The sequence below is a fragment of the Macaca nemestrina genome, chromosome 15 (assembly GCF_043159975.1).
Source record: "Macaca nemestrina isolate mMacNem1 chromosome 15, mMacNem.hap1, whole genome shotgun sequence".
NCBI classification, from domain to species: Eukaryota; Metazoa; Chordata; class Mammalia; order Primates; family Cercopithecidae; genus Macaca; species Macaca nemestrina.
Genome location: NC_092139.1, coordinates 108,171,367 through 108,191,617, shown reverse-complemented (window position 1 = coordinate 108,191,617; position 20,251 = coordinate 108,171,367). Strand labels below are relative to the sequence as shown.

Genomic DNA, 20,251 nt, shown 5'->3' with positions numbered 1-20,251 from the left:
CTGTCTATACTAAAAATACAAAAATTAGCCAGACGTGGCGGGCACACATAGTCCCAGCTACTTGGGAGGCTGAGGCAGGAGAATTGCTTGAACCCAGGAAGCAGAGGTTGCAGTGAGCCAAGATCACTCCCCTGTACTCTAGCCTGGATGACAGAGTGAGACTCCATCTCATTAATTAATTAATTAATTAATTAATTCAGACTGTGGGATGCTACTTAGCAACTTTTAAAAAGGGGCAAACTTTTTAGAAATAAAACACCCTGAATGACTCTTGAGAATTATTCTGAGTAAAAAAAGCCAATCCTAAAATGTTACATATTGTATGATTCTATTTATGTAACATTCTTGAAATGACAGAATTATAGCTATGAAGCACAGATTGGTTCTTCATATTGTCAGGGCCTGTGGATGGTGTGGGGCTGAAAGTAGATGTGGCTATAAAAGGTCAATGTGAGAGATCCTTAGGGTGATGGAAATGTGTATGTTGACTGTATCAGTGCCAGTATTCTGGTTGTAATATTGTACTGTAGTTTTGCAAGATGTTACCATTGGAGGAAACTGAGTAAAGGATACATGAGCTCTTTGTATTATTTCTTTTTTTTTTTTTGAGACGGAGTCTAGCTCTGTTGCCCAGGCTGGAGTGCAATGGCCGGATCTCAGCTCACTGCAAGCCCCGCCTCCCGGGTTCACGCCATTCTCCTGCCTCAGCCTCCCGAGTAGCTGGGAGTACAGGCGCCCGCCACCCCGCCCGGCTAATTTTTTTTTTTTGTATTTTAGTAGAGACGGGGTTTCACCGTGTTAGCCAGGATGGTCTCGATCTCCTGAACTCGTGATCCGCCCGTCTCGGCCTCCCAAAGTGCTGGGATTACAGGCTTGAGCCACCGCGCCCGGCCTCTCTTTGTACTATTTCTTGTAGCTACATGTGAATCTATAATTATCTCAAAATGAAGTTTAAAAACTGCAGACAGTTTAGCAGCTTTTCAAAAAGTTAAACATAGATCCTGTGACCTAGCAATTCCACTTCTAGATATATATCCTAGAAAATTGAAAACATTTGTCCATGTAAAAATACACACACAAATGTTCATAGCAGCATATTCAAAATAGCTAAAAAGTGGAAACAACCCACATGTCTTTCAGTTGATGAATAAACAAAATATGGTATATCCATACAATGGAATATTATTCACTCATAAAAAGAATACTGTTGATATATGTTATAAAATGAATGAACCTTGGTTGTGTGTGGTGGCTCATGCCTATAATCCCAGTACTTTGGGAGGCCAAGGCAGGTGGATCACTTGAGCCCAGAAGTTTGAGACCAGCCTGGGCAACATGGTGAAACCGTATGTCTACTAAAAATACCAAAAAATTAGCCAGGCATGGTGGTGTGGGCCTATAGTCTCAGCTACTCTGGAGGCTGGGGCACAACAGTCGCTTGAACCTGGGAGATGGAGGTTGCCGTGAATGGGGATCAAGCCATTGCATTCTAGCCTGGGTGACAGAACGAGACTCAGTCTTAAAAACAACTACAAAAAAATGAATGAACCTTAAAAACATTTTCCAAATGGAAGAAGATAGACACAAAAGGCCACATATTGTGTGATTCGGTTTAAATGAAATGTCCAGAACAGGAAACGAAGAGTAACTGATGGATACAGGGTTTATTTTGGGGGCAGTGACAATGTTCTGGAATTAGATAGTGGCGATAAACTATGGAATTATGCACTTTGAATGGTTGAACTTTATAGTATGTGAATTATATCTCAATTTTTCAAATTGTATGAGGAAAAAAATTCAGGTTTCTCTAGTGACAGCAGATCAGTGATTGCCTGGGGCTGGAAGTGGAAGGAGAAATTGAGTACGAAGGGACACAAGAAAACCCTAGGGATGAAAATACATCTCTTGATGGTCATGGTTATACAGGTATATGCCATTGTCAGAATGCATTGAATTGTACACTAGGTGAAGTTTATTGTGTCTGAATTGAAGTTCAATAAAGTTAGTTTTTAAAACTTGTAATAAAATTGTCTCTAGTTGTTGTAAGCTTAAAATGACCTTTAGGTTAAAATTCTCTTATCTCTTATTAATTATAAAGCCAACAACTATTGCAAAAATTACCTCATGGAGTCTCACTTCCATTGCTAGTTTCTATTCCCACGTTTCTATCCAGTTTCCAAAGTGAAACTAGATTGATCACTTTTACCCAGACTCTGCTCTTAGGCCTTTGTCCTAGCCTGACTCCGTTACTGTACTTTTCAGAACCCATGAGTGGGTGTGATTGTTCTAACTTTTTAAGTTTATGGAACATTCTGTTGCTTTTTTGCTTTATGTACAACAGAAAAATGTCTCAATTTGGGTATTACAAATCAGGGTGATTGCCTTTCACCTCCACTTTGGAGTGCTTTGAGCCAGTTTGGACACTAGGAGGTTGGAGTTAAAATGACTCCTGAAGGAAGTAAGCAAGCATGAGAAGAGGGGGCAGCACTGGTAGGTAATGCTAAAACAAAACCAAGTGTGTGAGCTTCTTTTCTACCTACATCGCCTTCGTCTCTCAACCCTGATCTTTTGCCAAGAAGTGAACTGATTAAATGAAATATACAAAACCTTCCAAGGTTTGAGAAGAGTTCTAGAGGGTGGTCTCTAAGTGAGAAGGACCATCTCTATAGGTGACCCTGAGTTTTATCCCCAAATTTCCTTCTACCCCAGTGTACCCATCCTCACTCATTTTTTGGGTCCCACCAAGCCTAAACTCACTCAGGGGTAGTTTTACATTTAAAATTCTGCCTCACAAGTGGACACATCTTTTTTATTGTTTCCCTTAAGCACAGATTAGACTAACTTTATTAAAAGAGACCATGCAGTAGCATCCCTTGAGACCGGGAGGCAGAGGTTGCAGTGAGCCAAGATCCTGCCACTGCACTCTGGCTTGGGCGACAGAATGAGACCCTGCTTCAAAAAAAAAAAAAAAAAAAAAACCAAAACAAAACCACCACCACCGACAACAAAAGCCTCCAAAACAAAAATCATGAAAACATAAAAGAGACATATTTCTAGAATATGGAATTCTAGAATTCTAGGAATTCTAAGTGGATTTTGTAAGAATTCCAGCAAAAATAAATATATTTAAAATAATAATAGCTAACACTTAGAGTTTACAGTGCATGAAGAGGAAAGACAGACACTGTTTTGTTTTTTTCTGGACTCTACTACTCCTTTCAACACTCCACCTCTGATGATATCAGATGTGTGGTCCCCACCCCCCCAACAACCAATTCTCCAACCATCTGGACACTAACTGGGTGTTCTGCAATTTAACTCAATTTTGACGCTAATTCCCTGGAGTTAGTGCAGACCCCCCAGGTTAAGGGCTCAGGCCCACAAGATTGCCCCCAACTTCAGATGACGGTCGATAGTGGTGGGTCCTCAGATTATCCATAACTTCTGTCTGACTCGGCTATAAATCAGAGGTTTCCACAGCCCCCTCCTCAGGTTGGATCATTTGCTAGAATGACTCACAGAACTTATGAAGCCCGTTTACTTAAATTTGTCAATTTATTATAAAAGATATAACTCAGGAACAGCCAAATGGGAGAGAAGCATAGGGTGAGCTATGAGGGGGTTGTGTGGCGCTCCTATGCCTTCTCTGGGCATACCCGCCCCTCCCAACACTGCCTGGGTTTATCAGTCTGGAAGCTCTCTGAACCCTGTCCTTTTTGGTTTCTTTGGAGTCTTCATCATGTAGGCATGATTAATGACATCATTGGCCATTGGTGAGTAGGTCAATCTCCAGCCCCTCTTGCCTCCCCAGAAGTCAGAGTATTGTGGGGCTGCAAGTTCTAATCCTCTGATCATATGATTGTTTTCCCTGGCAACCAGCCTTCATCCATAAGGGTTTTCCAAAGTCAGCTCACTAACATAAACTCAGGTATGGTTGAAACGGACCTGTTATGAATAACAAAAGACGACCCCTTTTACCTTTGTTATTCTTAGGAAATTTCAAGGTCCAATTTTAGGACCTCAGTGCCAGGAATGAAGACAAAGACCAAATATGTATTTATTATAAATCACAACATTGCAATGTGGCAGACAGTGTACCAAGTTCCTTACGTATATTAACTCTTACTCTTTGCAACAACTATGTGAGATAGATGGTCTTATCCCATTTTGCAGATAAGGAAATTGAGGGACAAAGTGGATTTGAAACCTATCCAGTGCTACACACTTAGTAAGTGGTACAGCTAAGATTGTATCCTGCTGGCCTGGGTTAAGAATCTATGCTCTTTACCTCTATACTATATTGCCTTTCACGTGAACTTCAAGCCCTTTTTCAGACCCTGTGTGTTAGCTCTTGATACACTGTTCTAACTTGTCTAGGTTCCTTTGCTCCATTCTCCCAGTACTTAGCCTGCCTGACTTTTTAGTCCCCCTTCCCTCCCTGTTTGATCTTTCCCTGCCAGAACACTACAACATACATGTAACAAACAAAAAAAACCCTCCAACTTTTTCTTCTCTTAGAATATGTATTTTAAGGGGCCAGGCACAGTGGCTCACACCTGTAATCCCAGCACTTTGGGATGCCGAGGCAGGAGGATTGCTTGAGTCCAGGAGCTCTAGACCAGTCTGGGCAACATAGTGAGACCCCCATCTCTACAAATAATGAAAAATTAGCCAGGCATGGTAGTGCACACCTATTGTCCCAGCTGCTCGGGAGCTGGGGCAGGAGAATTGCTTGAGCCCAGGAAGTTGAGGCTGCAGTGAGCTGTGATTGTGCCACTGCACTCCAGCCTGGGTGACAGAGTGAGAGCCTGTCTCAAAAAAGGGGAAAAAAAAAAAAAGAAAAAAGAAAAAAATTATGTTGTCCTAGACATTCTTTCTGCATAGCAATGGCCCTCTTTTTTAAAAAATAAATTCGACATTTAAAAAAAGCTCTTAGAAGACGAGCCCTAACCTTTGCATAGAAGCTTCCTTGTTTTTAACTGTGACTCTTGTACCTGTTCACAAGGATTAGGAGGGATGCTATTTTAAATTACAGTGTAGTAATATTTCTGACTCTATACCTGTGGCCAAAACCAGTGTCATATGCTTGAAACTAAGCAAAACTTCTAGTGTGTCTTGCCATAAACGTACATTAGACATTTTTTCCGTTGTAGCTAATAGTTTCTGTGGGTTGGAATTAAAATTAAACCTGTATATCTTTAGAGTAGGAACATTTGCTGTGTGAAGGTCCTTGTTGGCTCTGGTAAGAAAAAAGTTCCCTTGCTTATTCTCTTCTGAGAAGGCTTTCAGAAACTTTTCTTTTTTTTTCCTTGAGACAGACTCTTGCTGTATGTTCCAGGCTGGAGTGTGATGGTGCAATCTTGGCTCACTGCAAACTCCACCTCCCAGGTTGAAGTGATTCTCCTGCCTCAGCCTCCCAAGTAGCTGGGACTACAGGCACCTGCCACCACAGCTGGCTAATTTTTGTATTTTTAGTAGAGGCGGGGTTTCACCATGTTGCCCAGGCTGGCCTCGAACTCCTGACCTCAAATGATCCACCCACCTTGACCTCCCAAAGTGTTGGGATTACAGGCATAAGCCACTGTACCCGGCCCAGAGGCTTCTTAACAGCTGAGTTTTATATCAGTTCAGTCAGTCCTTGAGATGTTTGCAAATAATCTTCCATTGCTTTATCCTGAAGATCCTCTTGCATGTAGGCTTTTGGTCAACTGATTCAATATTACTAAATATATGTTTAATCCCAACTAAGGTAGGTAGTTTGGATGTTTTTAGAAAAGTTTAAATTTGAGGAAATAGTATATATATGTATATATGTACAGAATCTGTCACGTGCTAGATGTTGCATGAAAGTTGTTTGAGAATCTGCCGAAAATGTGGTTGCTATCCGCACAAGGATTATATTCTGGTTTAGGTAGTTCAGAATAAGGGGTGAAATAATATATAGTCCTGCAGTCAATACTTGTCCTTATATACTGGTAGGCGAGTTTCCTGATATGCATGGCTCCATTTTCTCTGTTCCTGCCTACCTCTTCAACTTTACCTGCTGCTGTTTTCTCTTTGCTTTCTAGGTTCCATCTGCCTCTCTTTGTTTTCTAGGTTCCTCGGCCTCCTAGGTTCAAATGATTCTCGTGCCCCAGCCACCCAGGTAGCTGGGATTACAGGCGCATGCTACCACGCCGAGCTAATTTTTGCATTTTTAGTAGAGATGGGGTTTTGCTGTATTGCCATGTTGGCCAGGCTGGTCTCGAATTCCTGACCTCAAGTGATCTACCCGACTCGGCCTCCCAAAAGGCTGGGATTACACACGTGAGCCACCACACTGGCCTAGTATGTGATTATTTTATGAGATTTTTGGGGGTTCTTAAATGTATTTTTTCTCACTAGACTGTAAATGCTACAAAGGCAGGAATCTTATTTTTATTGTGTTAGCATTTTATATCCAGGATCTTATTAGGGTGCTTGATACATAATAAATGCTGAGTAAATTATGTTAACAAATAAAAGAAATGAATATGAAATATTGGAGAAGGCTGGGCGCAGTGGCTCAGGCCTGTAATCCCAGCACTTTGGGTGGGCGAGGCAGGTGGGTCACAAGGCCAGGAGTTGGAGACCAGCGTGGCCGGTATGGTGAAACCTCGTCTCTACTAAAAATATAAAAAGTAGCTGGGCATGGTGATACGCACCTGTAATCCTAGCTACTCGGGAGACTGAGGCAGGAGAATCGCTCGAACCCAGAAGGCAGAGATTGCAGTGAGCCGAGATCACGCCACTGCACTTCAGCCTGGGTGACAGAGTGAGACTCTGTCTCAAAAAAAAAAAAAAAAATTGGAGAAATTGAGAAGAAAGCCATTTCTTTCTGTGTCCAGGTCCTTCAACCTAACTGTTTCTCCAAAGAAATATTTTCCTGAAGAGTATGTACAAACCATTCCTTTATAAGAGATAGGGAGGGCTGGAGGTGCGGTGGCTCACGTCTGTAATCCCAGCACTTTGGGAGGCTGAGGCGGGTGGATCACTTGAGGTCAGGAATTCAAGACCAGCCTGGCCAACATGGTGAAACCCTGTCTCCACTAAAAAAAATACAAAAATTATCTGGGCGTAGTGGCTTGCACCTATAATCCCAGCCACTCAGGAGGCTGAGGCAGAGAATTGCTTGAACCTGGAAGGTGGAGCTTGCAGTGCACCAAGTTCACGCCATCATGCTTCAGCCTGGGTGACAGAGTGAGACTTGACTCAAATAAATAAATGTAAGAGGGACATTTTTGTTTTTGGCCATCTCTAACTTCCCCCTCCCCACCATTCATTTTGAGAAATGTGATTCTCAATTCTTAGGAAATTATAAAGCTATATAAACCACAGTTTTCATATCCATATTCCTGAATGAATACACCTCTGCCCAGAGTTGAGGTCAGAAGTTGTCTCTTTTTAACTTTATTTATTTATTTATTTATAGAGATGGAATCTTGCTCTGTCATCCAGGCTGGAGTGCAGTGGCGTGATCTTGGCTCACTGCCAACCTGGGTTCAAGCAGTTCTCTTGCCTCAGCCTCCTGAGTACCTGGGACTACAGGCACGTGCCACCATGTCTGGCTAATTTTTTTGTATTTTTGGTAGAGACGGGGTTTTGCCATGTTAGCCAGTCTGTGTTCTCTGTCTCCTCACCTCACTCAGGTGATCTGCCTGCCTCAGCCTCCCAAAGTGCTGGGATTACAGGCTCGAGCCACCGTGCCTGGCCTCTTTTTAACTTAAAAAAAAAAAAAAATATTGCTTTAGAGACAGCATCTTGCTATGTTGCCCAGGTTGGTCTCAAACTCCTGGCTCAAGTGATTCTTCTGCCTCAGCCTCCCCAAAATGCTAGGATTACAAATGTGAGCCATCACGCCCAGCCCGAAAATTGTCTCTTACTAAGGAGCTAGCACATATTTAAAAGCACTACATGTTTTGGCTTATGGATTAGGGATTTTATTTTTTATTAATGGACTTACTTTTGTTCAGGCTTTGGAGATCATTGTGGCATATTTAAGTCAAAGGACTCACCATGTTGTTTGTTTTTTTTTAATGGCAAGCATTTTGTTTTTTCCTTTTCTTTTTTTTTTTTTTTTTTTTTGAGGCGGAGTCTTTGCTCTTGTTGCCCAGGCTGCAGTGCAATGGCGCGATCTTGGCTCACTGCAACCTCTGCCTCCTGGGTTCAAGTGATTCTCCTGCTTTAGCCTCCCGAATAGCTGGGATTACAGGCACACACCACTATGCCCAGCTAATTTTTGTCTTTTTAGTAGAGACGGGGTTTCACCATGTTGGCCAGGCTGGTCTCGAACTCCTAGTCTCAGGTGATCTGCCCGCCTCAGCCTCCTAAAGTGCTGGGATTACAGGTGTGAGCCACCATGCCTGGCCTGCAGGAAGTTTAACAGCCCAAACTCAAACCAAGAGTGTTAGTGTTTTAGTATTTCTGCTGCTTGTCTGTTAATTCTTACCTCCTGCATCTCAGAATACTTCTAAGGTTTCTAAGATTGACAGTTTTTGTGAGAGATTTGGTACTCCTGAAAACTTTTGACTTAGAATACTCAGTTTCAAAAATTGTTTTCATAAGCTCATCAGATGGCTTTAAACTTGGTGTAGTGGTAGTGGGATGAAAGTGCCATAAACAGACTTTACTTGTTGGAAAACTTTCCTTTCTTCTAATTATTTTATTACTTTAAGCTTTCTAGATTGTGTTACCTAGAAATTTCTTTTCATACCAAAATAGTTATATAAAATAAAATTTGGAAAATTTATAGTTTAACAAATGCTCTTAATTAATCATGATAAAAGTGGATCAGTTAAAGTTTACAAATTACTTTTAGGATGCACTTTGCTAAGTGGTGGTGTTATGGGTATGAATTTCTTAGCTTTTCAGGATGTCATCCTTTTAGCCCTGTAGCTAAATATCAAGAGGCTACATGTTCAACCATAAAACATTAGCCTCTGCCAACATTACATCAGCTCCACAAAACCTCACTGGCTAATTATCCCTTGGGACTAGGAAATGGATTTGGCAGCTTGTGAAAGCTGCTTTTTCCAATTTCTCCCTTACTGGCTGTGACATATCCCAAAGGAATGAAGTTGAGAAATAATCATCTTTCGAAAGCTCTCAACCTCTCATTCCCACAGTGGTTCTCATGGTTAGGGATAGAAGATCCTTTCTTCCACTTGAGGAATCCCTTTAGCTTATGATGTATTCTTTCAGTGGTAACCAAGGTACCCTGAGTGGAAGGGTGATGGCAAGGATCCTCATTAGGTATGTTTCCAGGTAATTGTCTATAAGGAATTTAGTGCTTTTGTTAGGATTGAAGAAGCTGTAAGACCAGCATCAGAATCCATGTGTGGTTATCATCTGTGTCCATTGACATTTGCTGTAAGAATTAGTGTTGCTCATTTAGCATCTCCTTTTGATGAGCACCTGTAAAACAACTTTTTTGAGGACACTCTTGGATAGCAAAAAGAACTGTATGATCTTAATCTCTTTTAGCCTCAGTTTATTTATCCTAAAATAAAGATATGGTACTTGCCCTGTTTTCCTAACAAGGGATTGTAAGGATGGAAGGAGATGACACATATGAACTAATTTCACAGTGACCTACTAGTCACCCTATATAGTGGGCCCATTCTAGGCCTCATCTTACCTGTTCTATGTTCACTCCTCATTCTGTGCTACTCAGGGTTCTTTGCATAATCTTGGTTAACCTAAGCATAAAATTATTGGAAAAGTATTGGATAGTGCACAGCCTTAAAAGGAAGGCTGAATAACACAGTTCAGAAAATGAGCAGAAACTGAGTGAGGCAAGACACAGTGAAGACCATGTAGTGGGACCAGTCGGCTGAGGACTCTATCTCTAGCACTGCTCACTGGACCTTCTCTGCCACTGTTGCTGGCCTGGTCTCCCATGAACATCTGTTACTGTTGGCACTGCCACCAGTAGGCACTTGCCACAGTGCCATGAATAATTTCTGATTATATTTTCCACCTTTGTGTTATTCTTTCAATATTCAAAGATCTACATAGGAGGATCTGATCGGCTTGGGTTATATACTTGTGAACTAGATGCCAAGGAACAGAGAGGGAATTTCTGTTACTCTCAGTTCCTGTAATGGGAAAAGGTGACTACCTTCCCCCATCTTAGAATTTCCTCCAAATAAGAAAGGTATTCAAATGTGATGTGTGTATCTGTATCTATATCCCTGACCTGTTTCCTGAGTTCTTGATTCAGTTAATCCACTAATTCTTCCCACCTGGATATCTAGATGACTAGCATGCGTTTAAAACTGATATTGCCATTCCTGGTGACTACCCCCTAACCTGCATTTCCTCATTTATAGTGCCAGATGCCCTAGCCAGAAAATTAGGAGTCGGTCTCAATTCCTCCTTTCTTGTTATACTCGTTGTATCTATTTGGCTTGTGAGTTCTCTAGCTTTTACCCCTACCTTGAATCTCTTATATTTTGTCTCTCCGCCCTATATCATATTGTCAGCATTTTTATCTGTGGTTTCAGTGATCTTGTTATTGGGCTCCCTGGCTATAGTTCAACTCTCCTCTATTCAGCTGCCAAGATACGTTTGGTAACTACCAATTCTAATAATTTTCTTTCTCCTGCTCAGAATTCTTCCATTTCTTGTGGGGCAAAACTTAAACTATTTTATTTGGTCTCTGACTATGTGGTTATGTCACTTCCAAACTCACAGTCCCCAGCAGTACTGACCAGCTTTTGGTTCCTAGAACACTTTGTGCTTTTTTAAAAAAAGCACATATATTCCTTTGCATGTAATCTTTCCTCTGCCTTTGCATTTAATCGTTCCTCTTTCTGCTTGCCAGCCTTCTGGCCTCACTTCAAGGGCTATCTCTTCTGAGACGTGTGCTGTCTTTGATTCCCCCAGAAACTTCGGTGCCCCTTCTGCTGTGCTCTCCTTATGTTTACTGCATGCCGCCAAAGAGCGATTGTTTGCTGCATTTTCATTCCTAGCAGGTCTCATCATTGGAAGTATGGCCCCTTTAAAGCAGGGGTGGTATTTAATTTCTGTATTCCCAGTTCCTAACATATAGCAGGTACATAATGATTTTTATTTAATGATTCAGTGAAAGCACTTTGAGAAGTAAAGCACTGTACACATGATATTTTCATCACTGGCATTTTCTTGTAAGCATTTAGGACCTTTTTAACTCTAAAATTCTGTTATTTATTAATCTGTTTCTGGGGGAACATTTTGGGTTTTATTTCAATCAATTATTTACCTTCAGGTGGCCAGAGGTCCAAGAACCCTACCAGCCCCTCACGTGAGCTTGCCTTCTTTGTGATCAGCCTTATGTATTCCTTCACCAATAAGTTGATTAAATGTACTTTCCTTTAGTTTTCCCAACCTCTCACCTAATGTACATTTTAATCCTGAATCATGATTTGCTTCATGTGTGACACCATTCCTTACCCCCAGCCACTAATTCAATCACTTTAGTTGTCCTACTTATCGTAAATTATACAGTGGCTGGGACCTTACACTGTATTGGTACTCTAGAGATTATCTAGAGAATCTAGAGACATATCTGTCAATTTGACTGGATTGCTGGTTCTGCTGTCCTTTTTCTCTCATCCCACAGCTCTCATATGGGTTCTGTACTCCCACTGGGGGCCTTGGCAGAGCAAACAGTATTAACCTCACTTTTTTTTTTTTTTTTAAAGTACTTGGCTGCTGTTTCTTGATTTACTGCACTGGGAAGAATACGTTTTGATTTTTTTTTTTTTTTTTCTTGTTCCTCCCTCTGAGGGAGCCTGCGTCATTGAGAAATGTTTAACCTCATGGCCTTGCACTGGGGCTGGAAATTTGCCTAAGGGAACTTGAAGTTGGCAGTATTTTTACTCAAATTCCTCCTTATGAGGAGGGGGATTTCAGCATGACCTGCCCAAACAGGAAGATGTTGGGAAATTTTTAGTAGCAAAGCTGTTGCCATTAGATTACTGAAAGTATTTGAAGAGGTTTCTGGACATAAGCTTAGGTATTTTGAATTTCTACTAGGAGAAAGCAGTAGCTTCTATCAGGTATAAACAAAAATTCAGGCCGAGAAGCTTAGCTTTTCGGTTGTGTGGTATATTGTTATAAGAAAACTTTGACCAGCTGGATAAGAAAGAGAAGCTTACCAGAAAGTTTAGAAAGTCTCGCTTAGGGAAAATAGACTCAGGCTGAGGCAAATCTCTTTCCGCTATGGGGAGAATTTGGCTTTTTATCAATCCTGGATTATCCAAAGAGTAGGTCATAACAGGGATATTTTTGGCAAATCTTTCTTTCAAATACTTAATGATATTGGTATTATATTCTATTTACAAAAGTACTTAGTTGACACAAACAAGATATTTGCCCAGTAAGAGTTAGAATGGATGATCTTTTGTGCCCAGTGATTTCCCTAATACAAGAAGGTGTGAAGGAGGAAATGTTTAGAATGTGACTACCTCTCCCTATTTTAATCTTTGTATCACAAATGAGGAAAAGTTGTATAGTTGTTTGCCAGTATGAAATGATAAGCTGAGCGGGCGCTGGGCGCTGGCAAGGGAAGAATTGTACAGTTAAACAATTTGTGGTGGCTTTATGACTTCCTAGAAAATTGGAAATAATTACTCAGTACTAAATACAAATACAAATAATCTTGCCCACTCTGAAAGATATTGTCTACCTTCTTTTCTTTCTGTGCAATGTATTTTCTGCTATTAGCATGGACATTTGAGGGTTGAGCTGTTGATACCAGCACCTTGTTAAAAGCTACTGTGAACACAAGGAGAAGCATATGATAATCTTAGAAACCAAGTTCTTTTTTTTTTTTGGGTAGAGACAGAGTCTCGCCATGTTGCCCAGGCTGGTCTCGAACTCCTGAGCTCAAGTGATCCTCCTGTTTTGGCCTTCAAAAGTGTTGGGATTACAGGCATGAGCCTCCATGCCCAGCCAGAAGCCAGACTCTTACTTTGCAAAAAAGTGCCCTCAAACCACAGCTACTATGGAAAGAACATATTACTAACGTTCTTCCACCTTGAAGAAACTTCTAAATGGGAGACAGCCTGAATTGTGAGGCCAGAGATTTTAGTATGAACGGAATACATTGTATCTATAGAAAGTGGTAATGAGTGTAAATAAATTCTTTTTTTTTTTTGAGATGGCGTCTGTCTCTGTTGCCCAAGCTTGAGTGCATTGGCATGATCTCAGCTCACTGCAAGCTCTGCTTCCTGAGTTCAAACAATTCTCCTGCCTCAGCCTCCTGAGTAGCTGAAATTATAGGCGTTCACCACTACGCCCAACTACTTTTTTTGTACTTTTAGTAGAGATGGGGTTTCACCATGTTGGTCAGGCTGGTCTTGAACTCCTGACCTCAAATGATCTGCCCACCTCAGCCTCCCGAAGTGCTGGGATTACAGGCGTGAACCACTGTGCCCAGCATGTAAATAAATCTTATTGGGAATAGACAAACCCATTTTTTTTTTTTTTTTACATTCTATCAGAATCTGTGATTTATTTGAATTTTTGTTATTAATCAAATTGGGGACGAATCTAATTGTCTTCAGTTGCTGCTAGGAGAAACTTATTTTTCCCTAGAAGTCACTATGCTAATCTTAGTAACAGCACCTGTGCCCAGGTACTGTTCTATGTGCTTTATATATAAATCAACTTTTTTTTTTTTTTTGAGATGGAGTCTTCTCTCTCTTGCTCTATTGCCCAGGCTGGAGTGCAGTGGCTCAATCTCAGCTCACTGCAACCTCTGCCTCCCGGGTTCAAGTGATTCTCATTCCTCAGCCTCCTGGGTAGCTGGGACTACAGGTGTGTGTCACCGTGCTTGTCTAATTTTTGTAATTTTGGTAGAAATGGGGTTTTGCCATGTTGGCCAGGCTGGTCTCGAACTCCTGACCTCGTGATTCACCCACCTTGGCCTCCCAAGTGTTAGGATTACAGGCGTGAGCCACTGCACCTGGCCTAAATCAACTCCTTCAATCCTTGAAATAACCCAGTGGTTCTTAATCTAGGACAATTTTTTTTTTTCTTTCAGAGAGGGCCTTGCTCTGTCACACAGGTGGGAGTGCAATGGCACCGTCATAGCTCACTGCAGCCTTGACAGGCTCAAGTGATCCTCCCACCTCAGCCTCCCTAGTAGCTAGGACTGCATGTACCCTTCTTATTTTTTGTATTTTGTTTGCCATGTTGCCCAGGCTGGTCTCAAACTCCTGGGCTCAAGTGAGCCATGGTGCCCAGCTGGGAAGTTTTTTTTTTTTTTCTTTTTTGAGATAGGGTCTCACTGTGTCACCCAGGCTGGAGTGCAGTGGTTCAATCACTGCTCACTGCAGCCTCGAACTCTCGGGCTCAAGTAATTGTCCTACCTCAGCCTCTGAAGTAGCTGGGACTACAGATGCATGCCGCCACGCCTGCCTAATTTTTTTGTATTTTTTGTAGAGATGGGGTTTTGCCTTATTGCCAGGTTGGTCTCGAATTCTTGCACTGAAGTGATCCACTTGCATGGTCTCCCAAAGTGCTAGTTTTACAGGTTTGAACCACCATGCCTGGCTGAAGGAGAAGTTTCTAAGATGGTAGTATGCTTCTCTTGGAGCACGGTAGCTTTTAACAAGGCGCCAATAGAGACTGTAATGTATCCTACTCAGAACTCACCAACCATAATAAGCAGAATCAGCATTTATTATATGTGGTCATTGAAGAATTAAAATAATGGTGTATTCAGCAATATTTCATTGTATATTTTATAGAGTACTTTTTGTGTGGCATATATGCTTGCTGGTAGCTAGTACATTTGGTTACCTGTTTGCTAATAGTGTTCATGCTATTGTATTGTTAAACTCTCCTTAAACAGTGAAAATGGTGATAAATGGAGGGTCATTAGTTTTAGAGACATGGTATATAGAAAAACAGTAGTTGACAAATGCAGCAGTCAGAATGAGCTAGTTGAATAAAGTCATGACTCATCATCCCCCGTTTAGAGAATTGTTATTTTTTTTATATTTGCTTAAGATTCTTAACAAGTAGGTGGGAATAAGTCCCTGAACATCCAGCCTTGTTCGGTGCTGAAGAAGCCACATCTCCTTCAAATGCCAGTGAGACGTAAATTTTAAGATATTGGGGATAAATACCGCAGTTTCTTAATAGTAAAGAGCTTGGTGTTCAGTTCCCATTAATGTTTAAATACTGCATAAAACTGAGTTATATTGGGAAGTATAAGTGTGCATCTGTGCACAATCTTATTTTCTAGACTCCTTGGCAAATTACTGCAGAGATCATTTTTGTGGGGAAGTTTACTACAGTGGGAAGTACATCACATTCAAGAATGGATTATATTTAATATACTATATTTTATCAAGGAATTGGTCATAATGCACTGTATTTTTAAAATATTTATTTATTTATTATTATTTTTTGAGATGGAGTCTCGCTCTGTCACCCAGGCTGGAGTGCAGTGGCGCGATCTCGGCTCATTGCAAGCTCCGCCTCCCTGGTTCATGCCATTCTCCTGCCTCAGCCTTTCGAGTAGCTGGGACTACAGGCACCTGCTACCACGCCTGGCTAATTTTTTTTTTTTTTTTTTAATACAGTCGGTGTTTCACCATGTTAGCCAGGATGGTCTCGATCTCCTGACCTGATGATCTGCCTGCCTCAGCCTTCCAAGGTGCTGGGATTACAGGCGTGAGCCACTGCGCCCCGCCAGTGCTCTTTAATAATAGAATCTATGTTATATCTACTTTTTCTTTATAATTGTCTTAGTTCATTTTGTGCTGCTGCAACAGAAACCTGAGACTGGGTAATTTGTTAAGAACAGAAATTTATTTCTCATAGTTCTGGAGGCTGAGAAGTCTTAAGATCAAGGAATCAGCAGGTTTGGTTGTCTTGTGACAGCTGCATCCTCTGCAGGGGAAGAAGAACGCTGTGTCCTCATACGGCATAAGGCAGAGAAGGGCAAGCCACCTGAAAGCTGTGTGAAGCCTCTTTAATAAGGGCTTTAATCCCATTCCTGAGGGAGGTTCCCTCATGGCCTAATCATCTTTTAAAGACCTCACTTCCTAATACTATCACATTGACAACACCCGCACAACACCTGAATTTTGGAGGGGACACATTCAAACAAACCATGTCATTACTTGTTGAACAGTAAGATTAGCTACCATGTTTTGACTACTTCTCTTGTATTGGGCACTTTAAGTAGTTACCTCATTTCACTCCAATAGTAATTCTTTAAGATAAGTCAAATTTTACTTTGCGAGAAACTGGAACCTAGCTGATACATGCCGAAGTTAGAGTTTAAACCGTTGACCTCAAAACACCTGCCTACTAAACTCATGTAGTCTCTTGATTAGATATAGTATGAGAGAGGATGGATAAGACTCATAGATAATTTTTTTAACTGCATTTTGACATAAATGTTGATCCCTACAGTCTAGAAGTTGTATTACCAGGGGCTAATTTTGAGTTTGAGGTCTTTCCATTTCTCTTTGCCTGAAAGTTGGCAATGATGATAAATTTCTAAGAATTCAGTAATTTGTGAGCATCTGTTGAAAGACAGTGGACTAGATGCTGTGGATATCTGATAATGTGTATTGAGTATCCATTGGATAGAGCTCTGTTTTGTGACCAAAAAAAAAAAAAAAAAAAAAAAGAAACAACATGGCTAATCCTTTTCCTCAAAGAGCTTAGCATTCAGTTGGGGATAGATATAGTCATTATGCTACAAAATAAGAGGAAACTTTATGCTGAAGGTATAGTAGGTATGAGGGATCAGCTTTTTGAAGTTAATCGGAAAAGGTTTCTAAGTTTTAAGCCATGTTTGTAAGATGATGGATGTGAAGAGGTGGCAGAACTGAGTTTCCTCAAAGATACTGTATCCAGAGAGTTCATTCCAATTTGGAATGTTTCATAATTTAAAAAGAGTGGCCTTTGTCATACATCTTGAGGTTCATTCTAAGTTGAGGATTCTGTTTGATCAAACCCTTTTCAAGGCTCTCATTTACATAAGTAACTGAAACTTCTTTCTTTGTCATTTAGACTGCTTACATTTGTGTGTGTGAAGTTTAAGATCTGATTTCAGAAAATAATTTTCAGTTCCTTGTTTTCATAAAGATATTAGAATTAGAAGTAATGTTAAATTGTTTCTCACCACTCACCTGGTTTTATTAATGAAAAACAGTACTAACAGAAAGGCTGATGTGATGTACTGACATGTTTGAAACCAGCCATGGCCTAATTTCTGATTAGATATAGCATTTATCTTGAGATTATCTGAGAATTTAAGTCTTTTTATTTTTTTAGAGATCGGGTCTTCCTCAGGCTGGATTACAGTGATGTGATTATAGCTTAGTACAGCCTTGAACTGCTGGGTTCCAGTGATCTTTCTGCCTTAAATTTCTGAGTACCTGGGATTACAGGTGTGAGCTACTATGCCCAGCTACAAGAACTTGAGTCTTAAGAAATTTGAGAAGTCTAGGTTAATTTTTTTTCAGCCACAAGACAATTAGGTCGTCAGTTTTGAATTTTTATATCTAATTTTCAGTTATAAAATATTTTTTTTCTTAAAATAAACTTATGCAGAGAAGGCTCATCATCCTCAGTTCAGTTTTGAACTTTCTTAACTTTAACGTTTACATTTAAAACTGTGAAATTAATAATTTTTATATAAATTTAACTGAATCTTTTGAATTAGTCTATGAAGTTTCAGGCAGTTTATTAGTTTTTAAGTATCCTGGGAATTTTTTTTTTTTTTTAATCTTGAGACAGTCTTGCTATATTGCCCAGGCTGAAGTGCAGTGACACGATCTCAGCTCACTGCAACCTCCGCCTCCTGGGTTCAAGGGATTCTCCTGCCTCAACCTGCCTAGTAGCTGGGATTACAGGTGTGCGCCACCATACCTAGCTGATTTTTGTATTTTTAGTAGAGATAGGGTTTTGCCTTGTTGGCCAGACTGGTTTCCAACTCCTGACCTCAAGTGATCCGCCTGCTTCGGCCTCCCAGACTGTTGGGATTACAGCCAGTATCCTGGGAAATACTGATCCCTTCTTTGCAGTACAGCCTTGATAAAGACTATTTGTTGTTGGTCAGTAATATCAGAATCTGAAGCTAAGTATTTGTGATAAAGGACACTCCACTCTTAAAAAAAAAAAAAGTTACGGGCTGGGCGCAGTGGCTCACACTTGTAATCCCACTACTTTGAGAAGCCGAGGCTGGCAGATCACTTGAGGCCAGGAGTTCGAGACCATCCCAGCCAACTTAACAAAACATTCGTCTCTACTAAAAATACAAAAATTAGCTGTGCACGGCAGCACATGTCTGTAATCGTGCCTGGCCCCCAGACTGCGTTTCTGATATTGTTGACAGTTCATAATGTGGAGAAATTAATTGTCTGGTGACATCCAAACCACTAAAAAAGAGTAAATGGTGATACATTATGGGGTGATCACACAGTTGTGGTGAAGCACAAATGAACAGATTTCTAGCCTTGTTAGCTCAGTTCTCCTGCACCTAAAGTGAAGAATGTGCCTTTATGGTTTCTTTAGACTCTTCTTGATGATACCCGGTATAGCCTGGAGGCCTTTAAGCAGAATAGAGCAGTGCAGGGAGGCACAGGTTGTTCAAAAGCTTCACTAGCTGCTGGTTTCCCTGTGCATAGATGAGGGGGTGTGGGTGTGTTAGGGAAGGGGAATGGGAAAAGTGGAGAAAGGGTAGCAAGTAGGTGTCCTCTGTGACACTAGGAAGCAAAAAAGATCCTAGTGTTTCCCGGAAGCGTGACAGTTAATCTACAGAGGACTATTTTCATAAAGGAGATTGTAAACCACCAGTAAAAGAAAGCAATGTGAAAGTACATTATTCTTTCTCTTTGTAGGCATAGACTTTTACTTTAATGAAGCATAAAAAAATCATAGACTGGGCTGGGCGCGGTGGCTCACACCTGTAATCCCAGCACTTTGGGAGGCCAAGGTGGGCAGATCACAAGGTCAGGAGTTTGAGAGCAGCCTGGCCAACATGGTGAAACCCCGTCTCTACTGAAAATACAAAAAATTAGCTGGGTGCACCTGTAATCCCAGCTACTAGGGAGGCTGAGGCAGGAGAATTGCTTGAACACTGGAGGTGGAGGTTGCAGTGAACCGAGATTGCACCATTTCACTTCAGCCTGGGCAACACAGTGAGACTCGGTCTCAAAAAAAACAAAAACAAAAACATGGACTACTTGAAAATTGTGTCCAGGTTTTCTCTGCTTCTTAAATTCTTGTGTTTGGCCTGAAGTGTCACACCTGGTTTTAATACAAAGGGAAATTTATGGGGAAAGTTTAAGTAAAAGCAGTTTGACCCTTAAGGTATCCGGTCACAGAAAAGACATTTTCTTTTTGTGTTTCATGTATGCCTTCAAAATCTTTAAATGACCAGTGTTGCTTTCAGAGTCATTTCTAACAAACATTTTAAGAGATAGTTAAAACATTTTTGAGGATGTAATTATAGGGAGGAAGCAGTTTTAAAATTTGGTTAAAAAAATTTTTTTTCCACAGATAAAACAAGGAGGTATTAAAATTTTAAGAAAGATTTCTTTTGGCTTGAGAAATATGTTAATTTCTGTGCTGCTTTTCTCTTAGAAGGCATAATTACTCAAAGGTACAGCCAGTTAGGAAACTCTCCTTTTATCTTGGTTTTTCTGTTTCAGAAAGTTCTGCTTGTAGTCTGTGGTCAGTCCATAGTGTGCTCTGGCACCTCTGCTCTTCAGTTTTGTGTTCAGACTGCTTATCAGTGCTCTGTGTTGTCTGTGTTCTTTAAATGACTCAGTATTAGTCAGAGAATCAGAACAAGGAATCCTGGGAGAGATTGTGACTGGTTCCCTATTTTGGGTGATAGATTTTATTTAATTTACTAGGTCATGTAATGTAGGCAAGATGTTAACAGTTTGAGAAATCCTAAAGGAATGTAAGTTCCAAGCATGATATCTTTATGAGAAAAACGGTTGTGAATTCACTAAGATGTGAATTTAGAAATGTTAAACAGATCATTTTTATACCTTTCTTTCCCTTTTTTTCTACCCTGTGAATATCTTTGTCTATGTTGTGGGACATCATGGTCTGTTCTAAAAGTGGAAAATTAAAACTTAAAAGAGACGATTGGCTGAACATACTGTATACCCAACACACTGATTATTGATTGATAGATTAAATTCACCCTAAAACCATATGAATTTGGTGATATTATCTTTATTTTCAGGTAAGGAAATGAAAGCTC

The 20,251-nt window shown here is 40.6% G+C and overlaps 1 protein-coding gene across 1 annotated transcript in view; it reads left to right on the top strand.

The window, feature by feature from the left end:
- The window catches only part of MRTFA (myocardin related transcription factor A), a 178,640-nt gene that overhangs the window by 72,176 nt on the left and 86,213 nt on the right, over positions 1-20,251 (top strand). The window lies entirely within an intron of this gene.